The sequence below is a fragment of the Salmo trutta genome, chromosome 12 (genome assembly GCF_901001165.1).
Source record: "Salmo trutta chromosome 12, fSalTru1.1, whole genome shotgun sequence".
Taxonomy (NCBI): domain Eukaryota; kingdom Metazoa; phylum Chordata; class Actinopteri; order Salmoniformes; family Salmonidae; genus Salmo; species Salmo trutta.
The window spans coordinates 6,237,341-6,244,205 of record NC_042968.1 but is presented as its reverse complement, the minus strand read 5'-3'; the positions used below and the strand labels follow the sequence as shown (position 1 = coordinate 6,244,205).

The following is a 6,865-nucleotide window of genomic DNA, read 5'->3' as shown; positions in this document are numbered from 1 at the left end:
GATGACCTTTGAGCTCAAACTAGTCCTAATGAGGAAAAATATTAACAAGTAGTCACTAATGTTAACAAGTAGTCACTAATCAATTTCATCTCATTGACATCAGCATATTTCTCTTTTGCCAGCAGACTTCTGTCGTTCTTGGGATCTGCTCTTGTCGGTGATGTATAAACTAGTGGTGCTGTCAGTGACCTGCCCTATCCCAATATGTCCACACCCCCTGTAAGGAGAAAGGTTGCACACCCTACTTCGTCTGAAGAGACTGGCAGGACCTCACAAACTCAGACTGACATGTAAGCTAAATTTATCTAATGTAATTGTTATTTGTCTATTTGTCAATGCACAACTGTATTGTAATTATATTATTGCACTTATTTCAAATGGTAATTATGTTGTTTCTCTACCAATACACTATTCAAATACTATTAGAACTGTGTTGAACAGTGTGCAGGAGGAAAAACAACTCTGCTGAAACGGACACACGTGACGGACTGAGTTGCTTTTTCCCAAAAGGTACAGTATTCTTTTTAATGTTCAAGTAAGCGGGATTACCTAGTGCTTACAATTAATACTTCCCATTCAAATACTGTGTTTTTTAGATCCTGTTGTCAACAAATCTGAAGGACAATGACCAGAACCTAGAAAGCAGAACCTCATCAGAGAGAGTTGTTTTCTCTTTCAGTGACGTCTCCAAGTTGCCTCTCTTACTATCAAAAACATTTTCTTATTTGCAACATCGAACTATTCCCTCCTTACAGTTTGGGTTTAGGTTTGAGGTGTCATTTATAAGTAAAGGGAGCGACCATATTTATGTTTCTCTCTCAATATTACGAAAATATTACTTCTCATATCCTACCACAGGGCGGCGCTCTTGCTCCATTCTGAAGAAGAAAAAAATACTGACGTACAGCTACACAAAACTGTTCACTGCGGTCCAGATATCCACTTTCTGATGCCTTACCCTGATACCAAATAAATCATTTCAAGCCCTTCACTTGACATACTCCTGTTTTATTTGTAATGTATTTAATTAATTTATTCAATACTTTATTCCAGATGTAGAATGTAATGGGTAATTTGATATCCAATTCATGAATTCAGAGTGCTGAACCTTTTAAGTGAGGATTGTACAATTCAAGAGTGTGTCCTCAATTTACTTCAGGACTGAACTGAAATGAGGTTGACTCCAACCCTGGCTATAACGTTTTTAGACTGAAGGTACTCTCTGTACAGTCTATTGTGGTGGAGGGGTGCACCTAACTGAATTACAGTGCCTTCAGGTATTGACTTTTTCCACATTTTGTTCTGTTACAGCCTGATTTTAAAATGGATTACATTTAGATTTTGTGTCACTGGCTGACACACAATATCCCATAATGTCAAAGTGGAATTAATTTTTTGTAATTTTTATAGATTAGTTCAGGAGTAAAAACGTGCTTCACATGTTACATAATAAGTTGCATGGACTCACACTGTCTGCAATAATAGTGTTTAAAATGATTTTTGAATGACTACATCATCTCTGTACCCCACACATACAATTATCTGTAATGTCCCTCAGTCGAGCAGTGATTTTCAAACACTGATTCAACCACAAAGACCAGGGAGGTTTTCCATTGCATCGCAAATAAGGGCACCTATTCCAAAACATGCATGCTGTTTGCAATAAGGAACTAAAGTAAAGCTAAGTACAAGTAAAATTCTAGAGGAAAAAGTATCCAAGTGTCATACTTGAGTAAAAGTAAAGATACCTTAATAGAAAATGAATCAAATAAAAGTGAATGTCACCCAGTAAAATACTATTTGAGTAAAAGTCTATAAGTATTTGGTTTTAAATAATATACTTAAGTTTCAAAAGTAAAAGTAGAAATAATTTCACATTCATTATATTAATTATTATATATTTTTTAAATTTACAGATAGCCAGGGACACACTCCAACACTAAGAAATAATTTACAAATTAATAATTTGTGTTTAGTTTGCCAGTGTCACGTGTGCTCCCTCTCCGGCCTCTAGGTTACCAGGCTGCTCATTATGGTGCACACCTGTCACCATCCTTACGTGCACCTGCATGTCGTCAGACTCACCTGGACTCCATCACTTCCCCTGATTACCTTCCTTATATGTCACTCCCTTTGGTTCCTTCCCAAGGCGTCACTGTTTCTGTCTCTGTTTCTGGTCTGGGCATTGTTCGTGTTTTTTGTTTTGTATTATGTTCCGTTTATTTGTTAAAACACTCACTCCCTGAACTTGCTTCCCAAATCTTAGCGCATGTCGTTACAGCCAGATAAGAGGCAGAAGGGATGACCAGGGATGCTCTCTTTATGTGTGTGAACTGGACCATTTTGCTGTCCTGCTAAGCATTGGAAATGTAACGAGTACTTTTGGGTGTCAGGGAAAATGTATGGAGTAAATTGACATTTTGGAATGTAGTGAAGTAAAAGTTGTCAAAAATATAAATAGGAAAGTACAGTACAGATACCCCAAAATAACTACTTAAATTGTACTTTAAAGTATTTTTTACTTAAGTACTTTACAACACTGCCTTTTTAGCAGGACAATAACTGAAAAAACAAGGCCAAATATACACTGGTGTTGCTTACCAAGACGACATTGAATGTTTCTGAGTGGCCTAGTTACAGCTTTGACTTAAATTGGCTTGAAAATCTATGGCAAGACTTGAAAATGGCTGTCTAGCAACTGTGCAAAGCTGTCATCAAGGCAAAGGGTGTCTACTTTGAAGAATCTAACATATAAAATGTATCTTGATTTGTTTAAATCTTTTTTGGTTACTACATGATTCCATATGTTATTTCATAATTTTGATGTCTTCACTACTGTTCTACAATGTAGAAAATAGTAAAAATAAAGAAAAACCCTTGAATGAGTAGTTGTGTCCAAACTTTGGACTTGTACTGTATATATTTCCACACTGAGGTTGGAATAATACCGTGAAAATGTGAAAATAATTATAATGCCCTTTTTTGTAAGAGCTGTTTGAAAAAAAACAGCTGAAATGTCAAGCTGTGTTGGTGAGATGGAGTTTTAGCCTGCCTGGTGACACACAGTGAAACTGGAAACACTTATCTCCCTCACTAGCTTTAAGCACCAGCTGTCAGAGCAGCTCACAGATCACTGCACCTGTACATAGCCCATCTATAATTTAGCCCAAACTACTACCTCTTCCCCTACTGTATTTATTTATTTTATTTATTTTGCTCCTTTGCACCATATTATTTATATTTGAACTTTGAACTTTCTTCAAACTACAAATCTACCATTCCAGTGTTTTTCTTGCTGTACTTTATTTACTTTGCCACCATGGCATTTTTTGCCTTTACCTCCCTTATCTCACATCATTTGCTCACATTGTATATAGTCTTATTTTTTTCTACTGCATCATTGATTGTATGTTGTTTTATTCCATGTGTAACTCTGTGTTGTTGTATGTTGTCGAACTGCTTTGCTTTATCTTGGCCAGGTCGCAATTGTAAATGAGAACTTGTTCTCAACTTGCCTACCTGGTTAAATAAAGGTGAAATAAAATAAAATTAAAATAAAACACAGTATATTTTAAATAGACCAAATAGAAGTTCCAAACTTCTTTGCCTATAACAGATAGTTTTCCCCTCCCCACAGAACACTCCCAGACAGTCCTAGTTAAATTATTGCTTGAGAAATTGCTCTTTGCTAAGAAACAATTTTTGTTTCTTTTGACCATAAATGTACTTAATTGTTACCCAGACCTTTTGACCAGTAACATACTTAATTGTTACCCAGAAATGATTTGATATTGAGATAAAAAAATGTCTGCATTGGGGCCTCCCGAGTGGCGCAGTGGTCTAAGGCATTGCATCACAGTGCTAGCTGTGCCACTAGAGATCCTGGTTTGAGTCCAGGCTCTGTTGCAGCCGGCCGCGACCGGGAGACCCAGGGGACGGCGTACAATTGGCCCAGCATCGTCCGGGGTAGGGGAGGGCTTGGCCGGCAGGGATGTCCTTGTCTCATTGCGCTCTAGTGACTCCTGTGGCGGGCCGGGCACATGGACATTGACACAGTCGCCAGGTGTACTGTGTTTCCTCTGACACATGGGTGTGGCTGGCTTCTGGGTTTAGCAGGCATTGTGTCAAGAAGCAGTGCAGCTTGGTTGGGTCGTGTTTCAGAGGACGCATGGCTCCCGACCTTCGCCTCTCCCGAGTCCATATGGGTGTTGCAGTGATGAGACAAGACTGTAACTACCAATTAGATACCATGAAAAAGGGGTAAAAAAATATATATATTTAAAAATATATATAATTAAAAAAGTCTGCATTGGGCTTTGTGAGTGTTTGTGTGCGTAAGTGAGCACGTGTACGTGTATATGTGTGAGAGAGAGGTGTGTAGGCAGAGGTGTCATGCCCGTAGGGGGCACAGGGGCACGTGCACTCTCAGATTGTTCCTGTTTTAAAAAAAAAAGTTTGTTTGTTTTTTCTCTGTAATACTACTAGCCACCTAGCAATTTTATGAAGTTGGCTTTCGTTAGCCTAAATAGGTGCCCAATCTCCCAACCTCATAACTAGCTACCAAGAAACAATTTCAGGCTATCAATTAAGTTAGAGTAGCTAGCTTGTCTTATTATTTTAGCTGGCATGCCTTCTGGCAAGGTTGGTAGACTTCAGAAAAGCAAGTAATTACTAAATGTAGCAGAGATGCATATTTATTTTCATAAAAAATAAGAACCACCAGTCAGGAGGATGCAGACAGCTCAAGAGTTATGCTTAAATATGCAGAAAAATATTAATATCTTTTACATAGAATTCAGCATAATGATTATGGCTCTAGATAGCAGGAGAAAATCTGTTTCAGGGGTTTTAAAAATGCAAAATTCTCCAACTTACAGGGGTCTAACCCCCCTCCGGACCACCTATCAGCCATCCACACTTACTTTGTCCAATCTGACTGCTAGAGGTTTACCGCCGAACATGATTGCTGCTATTCAGTTCGCAAGGCCTTTGGATGGTCTGTGTGAGGCCCCCTTTGGAACCACTGGAGGCAGTGGATCTGAAAAACCTCTCCTACAGGACCACCCTGCTCGTGTCTTTGGCTTTGGCTAAACGCGTTGGGATCTCCATGTGTTATCCATACACCCGTCCTGTACCCAGTTCGCCCCTGGTGACTCTTAAGGTGACATTGCTTTTTGTCTGTTTTGATAATCCAGCTGTCTAGGTAGCGTTTCTCCTACTGGATTGTGGAGGTGTATAGTAGCAGGGGGCAAGGGTTACCCAGCGGTGTACACAGCCACTCCACCATTTACATTCTAGTCATTTAGCAGAAGCTTCTATCCAAAGCAACTTACAGGAGCAATTAGGGTTAAGTGCCTTGCTCAAGAGCACATTGACAGATTTCACCTCGTTGACTCAAGGATTTGAACCAGCAACCTTTCGGTTACTGGTCCGACCACTCTTAACCGCTAGGCTACCTGCCACCAGAGGTCTGGCAGCGTCTTGGGTTGACTCTAGGGAATATTTGTGCTGCGGCAAGTTGGGCATCACCACACACTTTTGTGAGGTTTTATCGCTTGGATGTCACTGTTCCCAGTATAGCCCACAGTGTGCTACAGCTGGGACAGGTGAAGGTCCCTAGGCAGCGTGCTATGTGCGCAATACCCAGACTGCGGCATCTTGCAGGGTCAGGTCTGGGTGGTCTGCCATGGGCCGTTTCATTTAGTATCCGTTGGGGTCGGCTTTGGACGGGATTCCATTTCCCCATAGTATGTTGTACCAAAGTTGACTGGCTGAAAGAGAACATAAACGTTATGACTATAACTACTGTGCCCTGAAGGAAGAAAACGAGGTACAACACCTGTTTGGCCCCGCACTGCCCGTTCCTTGGCTCAGTGAAGAGCGCTATGATATTGAAGGATTGAATCCAAGCCTCACGCTTATCACCTGTGGAGTGTGGGGCTTCCAGCGTGGTGCGGATTTCATTGGCCTTATCAGACGTGATTTTAGTTCCTTCAACAGAAGTCACGAGAGTGAGACTCCCCATAGTATATTTTACCTCCTTCAGGGAACAGTACTGTAGTTATAGTCATAACATTACGTTTTCCTAATGGCTATGCTGATTGAAGATATTTCTTGTCCCTTGTGACTAGTGGATGTGATGTGTCTGTGTGTGTGTGTCTGTGATCCAGCACTTCATCTTGCATTCCTAGTTTTAATTGTTTATTTACGTGGCTCTTAGCTGCCTAGTCAAACTCATTTTATCAGCAGTTTAAAGGGTGTTGGCTAGAGAACAACAATGCTGGGTGGGGATCCTAAAGCTTACTACTGTACAAGCTCTACGGAGACGCAAGATTCGGAGCGTAGCACAGTTTTGCGATGTCGTTTTTCGTCACAAAAGGGGTGGCTTCTTATAATACACTCTGGCATTCACCATACTTCTTTACTACCTGAAAAGACATGCCATATCATTCCTTCCACAGCCGTGTGGGCAATGTGGTCGCTTGGCTCCTTGATATGATCTATATAATTTGCATTGACAAAATAAAATCTCAGGGATTGTTCAAACAGTAAACCAAGAATCCACCCAAAAAGCTATTTTGTTTAGAAGTAATAACTAGTGATTACAGGCTATTGTGAAATGGTAGGACTTGTAGCTATGTGCTTTTTTCTCAGTGACTAAAACATGATGATGTTCTATTTTTAGCTGATATGGGAATGAATATACAAGCAGCAATCCAACTGGGATAATGTTTTAGGTTACACCGGCAAGTGTAAAATATTAACCAGGGCATATTTTTTTTTTTAAATCTGATTATATCACATGGATATGTGGGAAGCTAAAAAGGCTAGCTAGTGTGCTGTATTTTTAGCCAGGCTAAAACCA

The 6,865-nt window shown here is 40.1% G+C and overlaps 1 long non-coding RNA gene across 1 annotated transcript; it reads left to right on the top strand.

Moving 5' to 3' along the window:
* The first annotated feature begins 446 nt into the window (after positions 1-446).
* Positions 447-991, top strand: LOC115202685 (uncharacterized). Its single transcript, XR_003880017.1, has 2 exons — positions 447-510; positions 597-991. It is a non-coding gene; the product is annotated as an uncharacterized LOC115202685 (long non-coding RNA).
* Positions 992-6,865: the final 5,874 nt, after the last annotated feature.